This window comes from Haemorhous mexicanus, chromosome 1, assembly GCF_027477595.1.
Source record: "Haemorhous mexicanus isolate bHaeMex1 chromosome 1, bHaeMex1.pri, whole genome shotgun sequence".
Lineage (NCBI taxonomy): Eukaryota > Metazoa > Chordata > Aves > Passeriformes > Fringillidae > Haemorhous > Haemorhous mexicanus.
Window position 1 is genome coordinate 71314682 of NC_082341.1, and position 19106 is coordinate 71333787.

Below are 19106 nucleotides of genomic sequence, written 5' to 3' on the forward strand. Positions count from 1 at the left end.
CACTAGTAAGTTGCATCAGTTTAAATACTTCTTGGGACCAGCCTTTATGTACTGTGGTTATTGTAAAAAAAGTGGATGGGGAGAAGTTGAAATTGAAACCAGCTTGAAATTTTGCCCCTTTTCTTTCTCAAAGGGAAAAAAATATCCCACTTCAAAGGCTGTTTGGCAGGTTTTGTCCTTCAAATTCCAGGTGGGATTCTGTTTCTCTTTTCCACAAGAACAAACTCTGGCACAATTGCTTTAATTTCCATACTTTGGGAATAAGCTATTCATCAGATATTTTTTCAGACTTCTGAAATCATGTTGAGTGAGCACAGAGATCAGATCTCAGTTGTGAACTGAACTGTACTCATGGGACCATTCATTGCTGCCTGAGCACCCCAGGTCCACTCCACTGGAAGGGAGCACATCTCTGCTCCAGTAGCAGCCAACACTTCCTAATGTGTCCTAGTGAAAATCAACTTGAGTAACAAAAAACTATTATTTAATTATCAGTTAGACTCCTTTTGATGGAACCAAGTTGATCTCTAATTTGCCCCATTCAGTGTCTCTGCAAACCTGTATTTATTTTAAAGGAAATGATACAGGAATTCTTGTGTTTAATATTACAAATAAAGGTTCCATTAATTACATTAAACACCTTCTTGTTTACTTTTTTTTCCTTTCTTCATTATTCTCCCTATGTATCTCTCCTTCTTTCTGCTTTTGTTTCTCCTAACCAACTGATCTCTGAGTCTCTTAGAGTCAAAAAGAAAAAAGAAAATTACAAAATAGGGTTCAGAAAAAGGTGATGAGAATGGCAAAAAGTAGATAGATAAACTATGCAACTGGGAGAAGTATAATTAATTTTTCAAAACCTAACTTTTTAGACAATTTATATTCAGATTAGTATCACAACTATGCTGTTAGCAACAGGTTGCATTTTACATCAGTTAGATATATTATAAAGTTCTCTTCAGTGAAAAAAAATATTTTAGTATCTCAGACAAGCAATTAACATTAAAATGTGAATCTTGGTCTGTGCCTTAAATGTATGATCAAAGGTACTAGATCATTTGAAACCTGTTAAACACATGACAATATTTAATTTTAATGAACTACAGTTCTTGTCTTTAGTGTTTCTTAGTGACATTTACTCTTAGACACAGAAGACTAAGGGGTGTTTGGCCTTGACTTTAGATCTTCAGCAATTTCCACAGAAATTTCTGAGAAGAATGTTAGCCAATGTTTTAAAACACAGAGGCCTAAATTTAGACTGTTAAATCTGTATTTAGCCTTGCAATGTGCTGAGCTCTTGGGCTGTGATCCAAGAAAGCACTTATGAGTTCCCATTAACTTGAAAACACTTTCAGGTCTATTATTCACTTTACCAAAAGAACTGAACTCAAATACTTAAAATTATGCATGCACATTAAGTAGCCTGTTTGACTTAGCCTTATACAGTCCCCAGTTCAGGTCAGCTCATACCTGAGACCCTGACTCACTTTATTCTTTAAGACACACGTTTCAAAATGTGGTCAATATCTAAATAAATTTTTAATTAACATTCTGTCCTGTTTCAATGTCACTATTGTATAATGATAAAAGCAACAATAATGATAAAAATAATAGCAATAGTGTTTTGGATGCCCAAATCCTGCATACGGGAAATAATCATCCACTTCTGAAAGCTGTATCAAAGTTGCACTGCAGTGGTTAAGAGTTTTTCCATGTCTGGGAGGGAGGATGAATAGGAAACACTATAGCAAAGGCATTCAGAAAAACTGTAACACTGAAGACAAGGAAATACTGGTATAGATTGTTTAGGGAATCCCTGGAACCTTGTTCATTGGAAGCCTTTAAGAAGAGGCTAAAGAACTTCCAGGAACAATTCTATTCCTGGAGCTATAGTCAGTCTTTCCTTAAGAGGCACATGTATGTACTAGGCACATTCATGAGGTGCCTTTTAGCTTTGTACATCTTTTAAGTTTGGACATCAGGCTTGTGTTTGCTCTTGCTATGTACTGGTTATCTTCCTTGCTATGTACTGGTTAGCTTTTAGTATGATATCGCTACATTTGCCCAATAAGGACCTGTGTCATTATTAAGTTGTGAGCAAGCAGCAGGAATAAGCTTTTTTTTTTTTTTTTTTTGGATTGTATAAGTATTTCTAGCCACAGAAAAAAAGGAGGGTATGTGAAAACTGGCTAGAGCAGTTTCCATTCTATTTGTCCATTTCACAAAGCTATCAGCTGCAGTGAAAGACAACGTTGGTTGTGATCTGACAGGGATCCTTGTGTTTTCTCTAAAGGCATTTGCAGAAAAAAAATTACAAAGTCAGAATTAGAGGAGTTAGTAGTGGTCATTTGTGAATGTGGCAATCACTGGTTATTGTGCAGTGCTGTAACAGATACATGCTGTATGTGCAGCAAACTCACTGCTAAAAGTGCCCATATGCCCACCGCGAGTTCCCTCCTGTTCTGTGCTATGTCTCAGTTGTGCCAAATGCCAAGCTGATGGTGTAACTGTATCCTCAACAAGGTAGAGAAACCTTCATGGAGGAGAGACAGGGCTGGAGGAGCACTGTCTTCTTCCATTTCAACCCATTTTTCCCAATTGATTACTGCTCTAATTTTCAAGACAAAATTAACCAGCTATAAATAAAAAAGTGAAGTCCTCAATTACTCGCTTTTCTTGCCCTTCATAGAATCATGGAATGATTAGGGTTGGAAGGGATCTTAAATATCACCTAGGTTCAACTCTCCTCCAAGGCCAGGAACATCTTCCACTAGACTGGGCTGCACAGAGCCCCATCCAATCTGGCCTTGAACACTTCCAGGGATGGGGCATCCACAGCTTCTCTGGGCAACTGCTTCCAGTACCTCACCAATCCCACTGTAAAGAATTTTTTCCTAATATCTAATCTAAAGCTTTTAATTTGAACCCATTCGCTGTTGTCTTGTAACTACATGCTCTTGTAAAGAGCGTTGCCACATCTTTCCTGTAAGTTCTCTTCAGGTACTGGAAGGCTGAAATTAAGTCACCCTGAAGCTTTCTTTTTTCCAGGCAGAACAATCCCAGTTCTCTCAGCCATTCACCTCAGGGAATTTGTAATATCCAGGTGAAACAAAACTCACTGGTAATTGTAACGAGGCACAATATGTGCATGTGAGATACACTTTGATCAATTGCTACACAACCCTTAGCTCGGGGCACTTTTTAACTGCCAAAATCAACTTTCTCACTGGGAAATGTATCAAGAGGGAGTTTGAAAATAGGATTCAGAACCGGCTGGAAAGGCCCAGTTAAAATCTGAACTTCCCTAGTGGGGAGATCTTGACTTTTTAAAGGAGGAAATGGTAATATGGAGGAATGCTTGGGCTGACATTTTGATTTGAGATTGCTTCTGTTATAAAACCAAATCCCCATCCCCCCAAACCCCCAACAACAACAAAAAAGAACAAACAACAAAACCCCAAAATAAGACCCCACACCAAACCAACCAAACGAAAAATCCCACCCTGCTTATTTTGTTACTTCACTAAATTGCAAGAAATGTTTGGTGATTGACTAAAAGGTCTCCAAATGCCAGAGTTATAGATAAAACTCCAAAATAGCATCCTGAAAACTCAGAAATAGGAAAGACATTTAGTTTTTTCAAATTTCTTTTCCTTTCAGCATCCAGTTTTATCTCCATTCTGGCACATTTATAAATTTAAATAGTTCGGTAATCCTAAAGATGTGTGCCTGTAGGCAAAAACAGACTCCATCTTCAATTCACTCTTCCTCCAAATAATTTCTGAGATATAGATCAGCACCTTAATTGTATATTTATTGTTAAACATTTCCTTATGCCTGACTTCTGGGAACAAAACATAATTCCCAAAAGACTTCAATATTGCACCTGGTGTATCAGGAAAAAAACAAACAGGATCATGCCAACCTTTAATTTTTGCACCTTTAATTTTTCAATAAAAAATCACCATCAAACAAAACAATTAGGCATGAAGAGAAAAGAATTCCGTAGACTTGAAATATTGTCAAGGGATCAGTGAATTTTTTTGATCAAAACTTGAAATTTGCAACAGTATGAACATGTTCATTTCCAAGCAGGGAGGTAAGAGTGACATACTAACCCTGTCTGCTGTGGAATTACATTCCTGCAGAAATCCAGGGAGGCAAAGCACAATGCTAGTGCCAATGGCACAACCAGACATAGTTGGAATTTTCCTAGAGAGTGCAGGGGGGCTGTTTCTCTTTCCCTCCATACACATTATGCAGCTATTGAACTCTGCAAGACTTGCAAAGAACACACTTTATATTATCTTTTCATTTCCATGGCATCTGTACATTTAAGGCTTCATGCCTCATTGTGTCTGCATGTGATCATCTTGTACATGTATTTAAAATGCTTCTCTTGCCTCTGATCTTGAGAGACAAAAGCAACATTGAATTCTTTTTCCATTATATATTTTTACAAAAGAACTACTGTAAAAATTAATCAAAGATATGCTGCTTTTTATTGTTATTTTTTTAATTTTGGGGGTTACTTTTCCTCATATTGCAGTGGTTTTGAAATTGAAACGTTGCACTGCTGAGAAAGTGCCATGAAAATATAACCCACTACATTCCAGGAAAATAAATAAGCAAGGCCACCCAAATTTTCAATTAGTGCTAGTGCAGTATGCAGGAAATGGCTGGAGAACCGTCAAAGGCAGCCTTAGGCTGGGTCGTGGATACGGAACAGTGACAGGAAGGTTTGAAGCAGGAATACAGGCTCAGTGTGAAGATGGCTCTTCTCCAAGGAAAACTGCATACTAATAGGTTAATACTGATTTCCTGAAACATACAGCCTGGGTATTACTCGCTGGAATTTACATTCTGACAAAGGCAATTGCTGAGCCTCAAGACTTTGCTTTTTCGGTGATGAAATAACACTAGAAAGTTCAAACTGCATTATATATTTCATGTTTTAAGCTTATTAAACATTCAAAGTACAAACTGTGCACATATTTTTAAGCCACCTGAAATAGCAACAGCCTCACTAGTTTGGGAAACTAGTGTGAGAAAAATTACATTTAAACAGGTCAAGTTTGTTTGGAGTAATCCCAGCAAAAGATACTGACCAAGGTGGACTGATGCCACTTTTAGAATAAATCTGCTTGGAATCCAGAAATACTGCCCAATCAAGCAGATACACACAGTATCAGGAACCAAACACTTTTCCTATAACAGAGCCTTTGTAGACAAAGTGGTATTTGGAAGATATCTGAAGGCTGAGTTGGACAAAGCGCTTCAGAAAACAAAGAACTGAAAATCACAAATAAAGACACTACCTCTCTTTCTGCAAGTCAGAGGAAGGGCTCCCATTGATGACAGAAGATGCTGTGCCAGGCCTTGATCCTGAAAGTCAGTGTCTAAAACAAAACTAAAATTAATAAAGCAGAGAAACTTAAAGAGAAACTTAACCAGTCCAGCTAAAGAATCCAGCCAACCTTTCCCTACAAGTGTCCTCCTCCTATGTCACTCTAGCCAACTGATGTTGCGAGTGTCAGCTGAGGGTGGCACTGCAGCATCACAGGAGACCCTCATCCCCTCAGCCAGACCCATGTTCTACCTCTGCTGTCTTTACAGAGCGTGGCTGGCACAGGAGCACAAAAAAACACCAGTGGAAGTGGGGAAGAGATAGCAGGTTTTTCACTGGCATCTGTGGGGCCTAGATTTTTCTGTTTATCCATCTTAATATCAGCAGGTATGTTGCTACCATTACACTAGTGCAAGCATGATCCCATGTCACAGCAAGCAGCCAGTGGTGCCCAGCTGTGCTGCCCTGCACCCACTTCAATTACAGGCTGTGCCTCCAGTGGTTGATCGTATTTATTTATGAGGTGCACACCATCTTCATTGTCTTGCACTGCTCAAAGAACTGGAAGCCCATGCTGCAAGTGTTTTTAACAGTTTTAATGGCACCGAAGTCACTGGGAAATCTGCCCAGATAGAGCCTGGAAAAACTGGGCCACAGAAAGAGACCCGTTATAATTATTTGCAGTAGGAGGCAGAAACAATCCCTTTCCAGTCCATGCCTCTCCCTAGAAAATGTTCTGTGGGATTGAATTTGCTGAAAACTGCTTGGGGTCCAATGAGTGATGTACTTTCCACTTCTTCTCAGGGAAGCTGTTTTAAATAAGTTGTATAAAAATTTTAATCAGCACATAGTATTTTAAGTTCTGAGTACCATCCCTACCCTGGAACCTTTTTAGTTTAAAGTCAGTAATTGTGTCAGTTGCCTGTAAAAGAGAAATTAACGGAGCAAGGGAGGAAGTGGAGGGAATTTTGGGAGTTTGCATTTGTGTTCGCACATAATGATACATTGTTTGGTCATATGTGATAATTATTTAATCAAATGGAATTTGCCCTGTGGTGCTTTACAAGACAATGCTGCCAATCACCCCAAAGCAAATAAATCTTTCAGGTGCTGAAGGGAGCCTTTACTCGCCTGTCTTCTGGAGAGCCGCATGCTGGGAATGCCGAACGGCACATCTAACACTGCTGAAGTGAGCCGTGGGCAGCCATGTGGAATGGACATCAATTAAGGGCAGAATCTATGCATTTTGGGGAGTCTGAACAACTTTCGCAGAAACTTGGATATCTGTGTAAGGCTGGATATATTCTCAATAATTGTCCTGAACAAGATGCTCTGGTGAACAGAGGACACAGCTTTTATGAAAAGGTACGTCTTCCCTATAGGAGAAAGCGCCTCTTTTTTTTTTTCCTACATGAACACTCAATCCACGATAAATGTTTATAAAGTTCCCCTTCACCAAGTTTCCTAACTGCTGAAGAATAAATATTTAAAGAATCACAAATGCTATAATCAAAACCACGTAAGATGCTACAAAAGTGTTCCCTTTTGTACAAAAACACAAAGGAACTCAAGCTTGCAGAAAACTCCATTGCCTGGTTTGAAAACTGATACACTGCACAATACAGCATGTGTTATCTTTGTGCAGTATTTTTATAACAATACCTTAAATGCCATTGGCTTAATTCTTACCATATTACTATAACAAATCTATGGAAGCTCAGCAGAAGACCAATGGAGAGGAGGCTTGGGGGTTACATCTGCAGGGGCTTTAGCCTCTATTTGGTGAAGTCCTGGGGATGAGACCTGTGTTTGAGATTAAGGATATGCCTAAGTGCCTTGCTGGATGGGAAGTTGCAAGACTGAGCCCTTTGCTGGCACTCAGGACAGAGACTTTCAACTCTGAACAAATTGCTCATGTGGAACAAGTTATTATTAACAGAAAGACATTTTAAAAATCCCCAAAAAACAGCACAAAAACCCAAAAAACACATTTCCTAATGGCAATAGGTAAGTAACACCTGTAACCCTGATGGAATCTACCAGCTGATTTTAGAAATATAATTACATACATAAAGTTGAACAAGACTTTTAGTTAAATCATTTGGGTAAAAAACCTGGTTCCATGGAACAAAATGGGATAAATTTCCATTTTTGACATGGGGTCAGCATTTTGTGCATCCCTTTTACATGACACAGGCTGATTTGGAGCCTTCTTCTGACTCTGAATTTGACTCTAATATTAAGTTAAATGGCAATTTCCTATGACCAGTGACCAAATTATCCAATAAGATCTGCTTAATAGGATCAAAATAAAAAAGGTGGAAGTCGTGTTATTTTAATACAACTGATTTGTTCCCTGAATTTCAAACAAATGTGACAGAAGGATCAAGTCAGTCATCCAAAAATTTACACCAATTTAGAGGTATTTCTAACAAAACCACACACCTTTGCCCAAGTAGAACTTTCTTAATTCTATGTCTTTGTCCCTTCTTTCCTGTCCTACAAGTATTTGGGGAAAAAGAAAAAAAGAGGGAAGAAGAGCTCTTCTATTTAGGCAGGAAAATCTAAAGGAAGTATAACCATAATACCTCTGGACTCCTGGGTATCAAAGGTTCTTTCCTGCTTTCTTGTCCAGACCATCGTACAATTGCTCTGGGGAAAAAAAAAAGAAAAAAAGAAAAAAAATAATAGTAATAAAAAAAGTTAGATAATAAAAGGTGTGGGGAATGTCCTGGAGACATTCCTGTGCTCTGGCTGTCACCTGGCTGCCCACACACTTCTGCAGCACTAATGCAGCAGGTGCACAACCAGCGCCTGAGCATCTCAGCTGCAGATTTTAGGCCACAGTCCCCATGCATACACCTGCACTGAAATCCTAGCCCACTGCCAGGCTGCTTGCAAACCAGCACTGACTTCAGCAGAAGCAGAGAATAATCAGAAGCAGTTTTCACCTTGTGTATTCTGTATGTTTGTAATTAACTGTGCATTAACATGGAAAATTTCTAGACAAGTTCTCTTTTAATCAGTAAGAGGCATACCCATGTATTTGAGCCTGGGGAGAAAGAGAAACCTGCTGTTGAGGTGAATGTTTTATTATTTTTGCTTTCCTTTCAGCCTCCAGGTATAAATGCTAAATTGAGAAAATGAAAATTTGAGAGTGGGGTCTGAGTTTCCATTTATGGTATACCTAATTTTCACAGTACCCATCAAAATGAATAATTTAACTATATTTTCCCACATTAAATAGCTGTGGACTAATTTCAAGTCCAGTGCAGGAGCTGAAGAACTAATAGGAGAAATAGGTGAAAAACTAACAGACACATGCAGTTTTTGTTTGTGAAGCCATTAATGAAAGCAGAGCCCCTTAGCTGAATTACCTATTTTTGTTGCTCTCTGATATATCACTATTCCTTTCTCCTCTCTCAAGATGAATCACCATAGCAAAAGACCTCTACAAAAATAAGTGTGGTAAAAGGCAGAGGAAGAATTAGACAAGCTTTCTTCTGCAAATTATAAGAACTTCTCATGCACATAACTATTGTTTATTTGATTTACATTCTGTTTAAGCTTTCTGGTTTTCAAAAACCACCAGAGGGAGCCCAAAACCTCTCGTAAGTATGAGTAAGGGAGTGTTGGAGTCAGCCATGAAAAAAATGAAGTAAGAATTAAGCTGTCTTTGGGTTTCAAAGGAATACACAAATTGCTCGTTCACCAAATCCACGTAGATGCAAAAGTTCTGGACAGTGATGGATGAATCACATAAAACTATATTACAAGAGTATTTTAAATTTAGTCCTGACAATTAAGAATACAACCCAGAATAGTCTGAGCATGCCAAAAGACACACATTAGAGCTGAGGATGAAATTATGTAGGCAGCCATATACCATACAATACATAATCATTTAGGAATATACTTTTGAGCTCCACTGCTGCATCTGTTTAACACTATCAGGTGCATAAACTGTAAGTGAAGTTATTTATGAGATGGCCTCAGGGCTGCTTCTCATGACTGCCACTGTTTACTCCCTTATAAGTGCTGATGGCTAAGGTAATCACTGAGGAAAAGCTGATTCTTTGGGTAAGGGGGTGAGGAGCACAGTGTCATGATTGCATGATGATCACAGAGAAGCACTTTAAAACCTAGACTGACATACTGTATGACTTCCTACTGATTTGGCTTTTCATCAGCTGGTCACTGACTGATCCAGCTAAGCATTACCTTGACTAGAAAACAAAATAAATAAGGAACTCTGTGGATGGTACAAGTGGACTTACTGGACCACTGTTACCAGAGAAAGCTAAAAATGTCCAGTATAAGTCATGACTTTTTGCTGCAATTACCTTATATGAAGGTTCTTCCAGAAGGTTCAAAAGCATCTGACTAAAACAAGGAAAAGCCCAGGAAATTTGGCATGATGATACAGGAAATGGCATATAATTAGTTTCCCCTTTCCAGGTCACTATTTTCAGGATTCATGTCCTAGTTTTATAGATATGGGAAAAATTTAAAAGTTCAATTTGCAGAAAAGCCTAAGAGGAAGATGGAAATAGGATAAGATCTGATAGCAGAACCTGACACATGAAAACACTATTTCTTTGAACAGCTAAGTGAAATTAATGAAGATTAGATGAGCTCCATTTGCTGTAGCCAAGGACTGATTCTTTACCTTTATTAGCTCTCAGGAAAGGCTCTACAACACACTCCCTTTTACTTTGGGCATAGAAGGAAAAACATCTTTGAGCACCCTGGTCTAATGGAAGGTGTCCCTGCCCATGACAGCGGTGTTGAGACTTTAAGGTCCTTTCCAAGTCAAACCATGCTGTGATTCTGTGATCCTGTATACATCTTTCACTTGATGAATTGTCACAGGTTTTAATTACAACATTTTTCAAACCAAACTTCGGCCCTGGTTCTGGAGCTGCACATGAATACAATCACCCACAGCTTTTACACATGTAACTACAGAGCATAATTTTCATCTTTCACAGCAAATCTTACCACTTGTTTCACTGCTGTGACCTCAGCAATGGAGGAAATAGTTCTTTCCCAGTTTTAGCTCTGTAGTGCTCTGGGGAAGAAGTTGCTTTAAGCAATGCCTGAAGTGCTTGACTAATATGCAGTTCTGTTTACATGCATATCACAAATAGACTGGTCAATGCCACAAAGCAAAAGCCAGTAAAACTTGGATTTGTAATATTCCTGCAGTGCACATCTTGACTACACCAGTGAGTTCTGTAACACTACTGATCTCAACGAAAAAAGGGTCTAATTCAACAGTAAAATGAGCACTCTATCTGGTCTACCCTACTTGGTCCATAGGATAACTCATTAAAGATACTTAAGTAAAAAATAAATAAAAGGAACAAAAGGTAACATCATGTTATCTCTGATTCACTTCCTTTTAGGAGACACAGGACAGAATTGCAGCCAGTTTATTATTTGAGTACTCTGCAGATGAGGGATCAAGTAGAGATCAGTTAATTAAAAAAAAAGAGGATATTATTAGAACTTCATCATTAAGGGGGGAAATTGTTTGAAAGCCAGGAAATTCCTTGTTTAGTGTTCACAAAGACCTGACTGCTAGAGCTTCCTCATTAGGAGAGAAAACTTACTCTACCAGAGGGCACACAGATTACAAGGTGCAGAAGAGGATAAAGGAAAATGCTCATGCCTGCATCAGGTAAAAAAGCGCATCAGTGGAGACTAAGGCCACAAAGCTTTCTGCAAGGGACAAGTGCAAAACCCCCAAACATGACTCTTGTATCACATCTCTGAGGAAACCCCATAAAACTCAATCTACATCTGCTCTTACTGTTTTGATGTGACAAAAATTTTGTACGATGGAAAAAGAGGGCGAAATTCTCATGCTCTTCATGCAAACTGCAGACACCCTTCCTCCCCTTGGACCATCCCCAGAAGGGCTGGAGTGCCATGAGAGGTGGTGATGTGCCCATGCAGGTGGGGACGGCAGGGTGGCCACCCCAGGGTGGGCATGCCAGGGGCTACAGGCACAGTTGTTGGCACCTCGTGGGGCCCAACAGGGCTCTGCTGTCTGGGACAGCAGCTGGAGTCACCTCCAAGGCACAGGCACAGTGCAGCCAGGCACACTGGTGAGCCTGAGAGCCAGCTCTGGTGGGATGCATTAAAAATCCTATGGCCAGGGGGCAAGTGTAGGACTGTAGCTGTTCCTGAAACTCGGCTTCCCCAGCCTTAGGCTCCTTCCTCACCCCCATTCCCACGACTCGGCACAGTTGGGGATCGCTTCTGCTGCCTCGGCCGGCTGTCACTGCCTGGCCATCTCTCTTTGAGCCCATGAGTCACTTCCTCTCCTCAGATCCCACCTTTCAAAACTTCCTTTTTCCTTTTTGGGGGCATGTGTCTGAAAGCCTTTTCTGAAAGAGGGCACTGAGCTTACCATGGACAAAAGCACTTCTGGGAAGCAGCATGTTCTCCTGTCTGAGGACACACAGGCAGGACCTTACAGTCACATTCCTGTGGTCCCCATGGTGCTGCCATGCACAGCTCCACACTGACCTCTCCAGTTCTCTGCCCTGGCACACTTCAGCTGCGGGGGGCTGGAAGGGGGCTTCTTGCCCCATACCCTGCCTGCAGGTGTGGATAGACAGAGGGAAGAGGAAAGAAAGGAGAGGCTCATCCCTGTTTCCCTTGCTGGCACCAGCTGCTGCCTCTTGCTCACAGAGCAGCAGCCCTTGGGTTCAGTCACAGCTGGACAGAAAACAAGAAAGTAAAACAAAAAAACCCTTAACATAAAAAATTGAGTTCCTTTCTTTTATCCTTCTTTTTTTTTATCTGTTGGGAATTCAGACTTAATGTTTTTGTCTACAGCTATGAAGGTTAGAGATCTGTTTCTTGGAGAGCAGCAGTGAACCCTCCTAAAATCAGTGACTGTGTCAGAAGCTTCTCTAGCAAGCTGGTAGTGCCACACTCTGGGAAGCTCCCCGGTCTTTGTGATACCCCCTTGTGTGAGTTGCAGAGCTTATGTGTTCCTACCCCTCACAGGCAATGAGCACCAGGAAAGTTAAAGGGAGAGGAGAGTGTGGATGTGAGAGGAGAGGTGTGTGTGGGGCAGAGCCTGTCAGGGTTTGTGTGGTGGTTCCCTTGGAGCAAACAACTTTTTCCCTCAGAGATTTCTGTGTTATCAGCAAGGAAATCTTATTGGCTAACAACTTAACCTGCAGGTATAGAGGCCAAATCTGCTTGCACTCAGAAATTGAGAATGAAGCTGTTCGTTTACTATCCTATTTGTCACTGTATTTTCAGAATTATACTGTTGAATGAGGGTCCTTTGACTGCTTTAGCCTTCAAATTATTTGAAAAGATGGGGTTTTTTTGCTCCAGGACCTCTGAGGTCTGTTGTTTTGCCTACCTGTAAGGCAGTTATTGCTTCTTTGCCATGTGATAAAGAACCATTTACCATTAGGACAGGAAGCATAAAGTCATTTGGGTCAGATTCTCAGCTGGTGTAAAGCCACATCTGGAATAGGGGGCTATGCAGGTTCATGCTGGCTGACAATTCAAGCTAATTTATAACAAGTATTTGCTGTGGAAGAGATCCTGTGTTTGAGTTGTTTTACAGCAGACTTGCAGTTTTCATGCTGATTTTATGCCATGCTAATTAAGTCACTGGGCAGACAATTGCAGTATTTAAATTAAGCATGCAAATGGATGTGGTGTTGAAAGATACTGTTTCATTAGTATCTTCCATTCTCAAATATTATGCTGCTTTTCATGGCCAAATACACCCACAAAACTGAGAGGGAATGTGAAGAAAATAAAGTGTGTGTATAGGTTCCCATGTGTTGCCATTCTGGTGTTACAGAGCTGCATCACTTCTGGTCAGGGGGTTTTGAACCCTGGCCTGTCTGCCATGTCTGCCCCAACTTGACACCGTGATTGAGAACTTAATGGACTTTTCTAGGCAGGAATAAAAAAGCAGGAATAACCACTGCTTTTACTAACATTGGGTGGGCAACACTAATACAGATAGGAGAAAAATTTTCTGGGGAAGATGTGCCAAATTTGCATAGAAAGATTAATAAATTACCAAAAAGTTGAACTAGGAACATGCTCCCTTCACCAACACTTCTAAAATGTTTTAATATTCACAAGGTTTTGAAAAAGACAAAACCCATGAAACTCATCGTAGTCCAAAGTCTAAATAATAATTTTTTTCCGATGCAAGTTTTTTCCAGCACAGTGTTGCTGTAAATTCCTTATCAAGAAGTAACAAAGAAATGGATTTCTCTTTCCAGATCAAGAGAGCAGCTTTGGTAATGGCTGTATTCATTCATCTTTCCATTCCAAACATCATCCATCATGCCTTACATCCCTTGCACCGGACTGCAGAAAACATACCACAAATTCTACTTGGAATAGCCATGCATCTTGAACAAAGCTGACTAAACTCAAAATTAAGTTTTCAACAACTGCATGTTAAAAAGAAAATCAATGAAAGAAAAACAGCGAGCTCTACTGAACAAACATCCCACAGTTAAAAAAAAATATGTTTTGATTGATGAAGGAAAAAGCCATGACATTTTAGGTGGCTTAAAAGAAATTTCAAGGATCATGCTAAAAAGAAAGTTGGCATTCTATTAAAATATAGTTATCCCAAGAGATAACTGAAATATACTGGGAAAAAAGGACGTAGTCTGGCTTTTCCCATTTCTCAGAACAGTTCATTAAATTTTCTTTTCTTCATCTCATGTCCCCAGTTGAGGGAGTTTACATTCAGGATCATCAACTTTCTTCATTGTGAGGCAGCTCTAATCCACTTACTTGATCCTCCTGCAATCAATTAATGCCATGCTAATCCTGTGCTGGCCATGCACAATGTGGAAAACTAAATGTATCACATTATCTACAAGAAAAGTATTCAGGAATCTAGATCTGAATCCAAGACACTTTTACCTCTACAGAAAGGTCAGGATGAAGCACTCTATAAGATTGATGATATCTACAAAAACAGCAAGGTAAGCTCTAAGGAGAAGCAATATCTTTCATCAGATCAACTGATCCAGCTGGAAAAAGCAGACATTTCAGGCACAGAGACCCAGTGCAACTATGGGCAGCATCAGAATTTAGTTTAGATTAGCCCCACAGTGAAAAAAAAGTCCTTTAGTGCTGGAAATTTACACAAATAACCCTTACTAAGATAATTTTTTAATACTCTTCATGAAAAACATTTTCATGCTGTAATTATAAATAAATTTTCAGCTTTTTTTTTTTTTTAGAGCAACCCATAGGAATTTAGATGCTAGAACTAATAATGCAGATGCATTTTGCAGATGCAAAATTAGTTATATTTGTAGTATTGGAAGCCTCTGTCCAGTCTCACATATTTTTAAACTGAGTACTTTGATTCCAGAGGGTCGATGGTCCTTCTCCAATGACTTAATTTCTATTCTTACAGGCAGTATGAATGACATTCTTTCATAAGAAAGTGTAGGTCAATGGAATTACTATGGAAAATGCAACTTCCTTTTGACTGAACTTTCCAAGTGAATGTCTTCACTTATAGTATTTTGAATGCTACTCTAAGGGTATCTTTGCAAAGCAGAACCTCTTTGGGAGGAGGAGCAACCTGCTGCTATTCTTTCTTGTATGTGCCTGAGCTTGTTTATCTACTTCAGTCCTTTATGTAGGCAACAAGATGGCATAAGTGTTCCCATGGGAATATGATACTTGTGTATGTCATCCTCCCTGAATTTTGTCCCAAATTTCCACAACTCCTGTGCATTATCAGCGGGATTCTTGATTATTTACGCAATTGTAGTTGCCTACAGCTGGACAAGCCCATGGCAAGTTCCTCCTCTGTGTATATTAGCTACCATTGCTGTAACTCTATCCTATTTTATTTCTCTTTCAGATTTAGAAAGAGGAGGGAAGTGTAAAATCAAGGAGGCAAAACCAACAGAAGTCATAAAAACCCTGAGCAGCTCAATGCCATGATATAGTTTTGTTCACAGACAGCCTTGCCAGCACAAAGGAAGTGAGGTGGGCTCACACTGAAAAGAAACAGACCCCTTCTGTATGACCAGGGCCCCAGGGATTCTGCTCGTGAGGCTGCTGGTCCTCATGCCTTGGGCTCTGGAAGAAAATTGCTGGGACCTTTTTGTCTTACCGCCCTCCTAGGCAAGCACAGCTTCCTCCTCTCTGGGTGGTCTTTCAAGCAATGGAGGTCTTGTCCTTCTGCTCTGGGGTGACCCAGCAGTGAACTGAGCTCATTAAATGTACTTGCCTTTCCTTTGAAAAAGAAAAGGGTGGAAATAGATAGATCCAAGTTATGACAATAATGCATTTATATGAAAAAAAATAAAGACAGTGGACTTGTTTGTAGAAATCAACAGCATTTCACCTCTGTGATACTTCTTTCTTGAGAGGCTGCGACTGTCAGATCAAGCATTTCAAGACACGTCATTTCCAGAAGAGAGGAGTTAGACACACTCTTGATCGTGTGCTTCTGTTTATTCTGTGTAAGGGATCTAGGACACCTGTGTTAGTTTTAAAGCTACTACATGTACAGCACTTGACTGCTATATTTTGGCAAGTCCCAGCTGTTATTTCACATGTGTGAACTAAGAAAATACCCAAGGTAAACACAGACTTAGAAGAAGTACCAAAAACATTTACAATAAAGTGCAAGTATAGCCCAGTATGTTAACCTGCTAATATATACAGTGTGCTGGCCCTGATCTATTTCCCTTTAGAGAGGCAAAGGAAAAGAGATGTAACAAAGCCTGTGTGAAGCACCACAACTGCTTACCAGTTTTTTCTCCTAAAGCAGCAGCACCACTCTGAATTGCTTTTTTCTTATTTCTCTTTGCTCACAGCTATTATCAGTCAAGCTTGCCCAAATGCAGACAATGCAGAATAGAAACTTTTTTTTCTGTTAATTTTGCACATCTGACAGAATTTTTATTTAAAAATCAGTTTAAATCCAGATTACTTACATGTGTGCACATGCTCACACTCCCCCTTTACATACACAATGTTAAAAGGACATTAGAGATGATAATTTATTTTTCTCTGCTCTTGCTGCATTTCATAATATCCCTTCTCTCTTGAAATACTGCCAGAGAAGATTGTCTTTAATAGACTTCAATGGTGTCAAAAGAACCTCAGGAAATGAGGACTGAGGTGAACTTAAGGTCCACTGTGTGCCACCAGGAGTCTGATTATACACACTGCTTTGTACAGGAGGCAATGATCTGCACCCCTGATGTCTTGCCTCCAAAATCCAGTGTTCTGTCCACTTTCTGTCTCTTCTAATTAAAGCCCATTATTTTGACCTGCTTGGCTTCTTGTCCAGAAGAAGCCAAGCAGGTCTAAATGTTCTTTTACAACCTCCTCTTGCTCACACTCAGTTTTGAGTTACGTCTCAGAAACTCTTAGATTTCATTAGAAATGAGTTTTACTAGAAAAACGGGGCTACTTTATCTCCATGACTTCCTGTATGTGGGTCACATCCTTTTAAGTACAGTCATCATCTCTGTAAATACTATCCTTAGAGGTAAGCTTTCCAGCTGCCTCCTGACATGTCCTGACGTAACCACCCTGTAGTCTGTGAGCCAAATCTTCTATGGGGCAAACAAATAAAAAAATGAGCTATTGATTCAAATTAAACGAGTCAAACAAGGAATTTCCAGGCAGCAACTTGAACCCAGATTAATGTTTCCTGATTTATTTAAGACAGGAGCCTAGCAGGTATGAGAAGCTGAAGAAAAAAGCTTAGCTCTTCATAAGTGACAAGACTAAATTTTTTTAATGTGATTTCAGCACTTTGTGTATCCAGGATCAGCTCAAGATCCAAAGGAACATTTCCCGATGTTTTAGCTCTCACTTGTTTAATTAGTTCCTGATGTAAATGAGACCTGTTCTGACGAAGTTGTGCAAGCTTGCTGTGTAATACCCACATACCATTTTGTGATTAACTAATTTCTTGCTCAAAAGCTTTCAGGAGTAAAAGACAAGTATTGTATTTGTCCCATGTTTGACATGGCAACTTTCAATTGAAATATCATGACCCTCTAATTATAGGTGCTTCAAACTCAGTAATGTTTTGCTTACTTCACTCACTACTTCCATTCATCATAATCCAGGATTGCTCTGGTTCACTCAGCAGTAATTCTAGCTGGCTTTCATCATTCCCATGGAAAACATATACGAACAATTAAATCTCTCAGCAGAAGGAATCAACCTCATCTGGAGATTTATGAAAGCATTGCAAAAAAAAATATCATGTATATATTTATGTAAGCAATAGCAATGAATAATTATGTAAATATCTGATAACAACATGGCTCATTTTATCAATGGTGAAACACTGATTTGGTTTGATTCTTGAGAACTTCCTGCATAACTTGAAAAGAAGGAGAGGAGGAGAAAAGACAAGGAAAAGGCATATGTGTTTATCTATAGAAGTTCATAGAAAGATCCCTATGCAGTGCAATCTAGAAAATATTCATTTACTATAGTTATATAACCATGAAATATTTAAGTTAGAAACAAAAAGTACATCCCATTACTTTAAGGCAAGGAGAGCAGGTGCCCAAAGCAGAGAAAATTTTACCTCACTTATTTCTTACCCTTGCAGGTTTGTACATGCTGACCTCCGATCAACAATCTACACCATCCATTCTGCTCCACCTGCTCTGATGACTTATTTGAAGCCATGCAGAAAATTTGTGTGGGGGCAGGCAATGAAGAAAGGTCTTCCTGCTCTATGCTGTATCCATGAGATCACCCTCCTACGCAAGAGCCTGAAGACATCGCCATATCAGGTGAGAGGCACTTCTTTTATAGCTTCTGTAGCTTTATGTATTTTAGTCAACATAGCTTTGCCATACTAGAGAACAAGCAGTAAGCATAATGGTTTGAGAGCTGATAGCTCTTCATGAAATATGCACATCAGGTTGATCCTGACTTAAAGTTGTCTTTCCTAGCTCCCAATGCGTCCTTCCAAGCCTTGAAAGAAAGAAATGAGGTTTAGCATTAGCTTCCTAAAGACTGTAGTTGTGTTTTTATAAAGAAGGAACATAACTGATGGATAGATCTCTATGTGTAGACAATGTTAGTAAAGAAGAATTGTAAGTGGTGCTCATTTAGTGTATGCATAGGATCATGAAGTAAAAGGAACAAGAGAAAAGACGTGAAAAAAAAGCTACAGAAAGAAATTGGCAAGGTTGCAAGATGTAAAAAAGCTGCTCTACAATAAAGAGTGTGCACAATAAAATAGCAAAGTAAGACTTGATCAAGCTAATGCACAGGTCTCCGTCCTATAGACTTCTGTACAAAACTAATCCTTGCAATGTAGATTTCCCTTGTGGTAGAAATTTTTATAACTGACCAGCAAAAAAGACATGTCAGTGTAAAAAGATGATACTTAGAGTCATAGAATGATTTAGACCTTCAGAGGCAGGGCTAATGTTAGGTCAGATTTAGTGTCCATGCCTGAAGTTCCTAAACCAGAGAACACAGATTTATTTTAATTCTATCCTTAATCTGTCAGTACTTCAACTACAGCATATATAAAACAACTGAAAATGGATTAACAGCTTAGCCCCCTTTGGACTCCCGGTGGTCCTTCCACTGACTTCCAGGATTGTGTGTCATTTACACTTTCTAACACTACATGCTCATACAGTTAATGATATATCATCCGTGCCTGGATCCTTCTAGCTCACAGAAATAATGGCTGAGAAAGAGGAATTGACTTTAATTTTCTGCTTTGCATGAC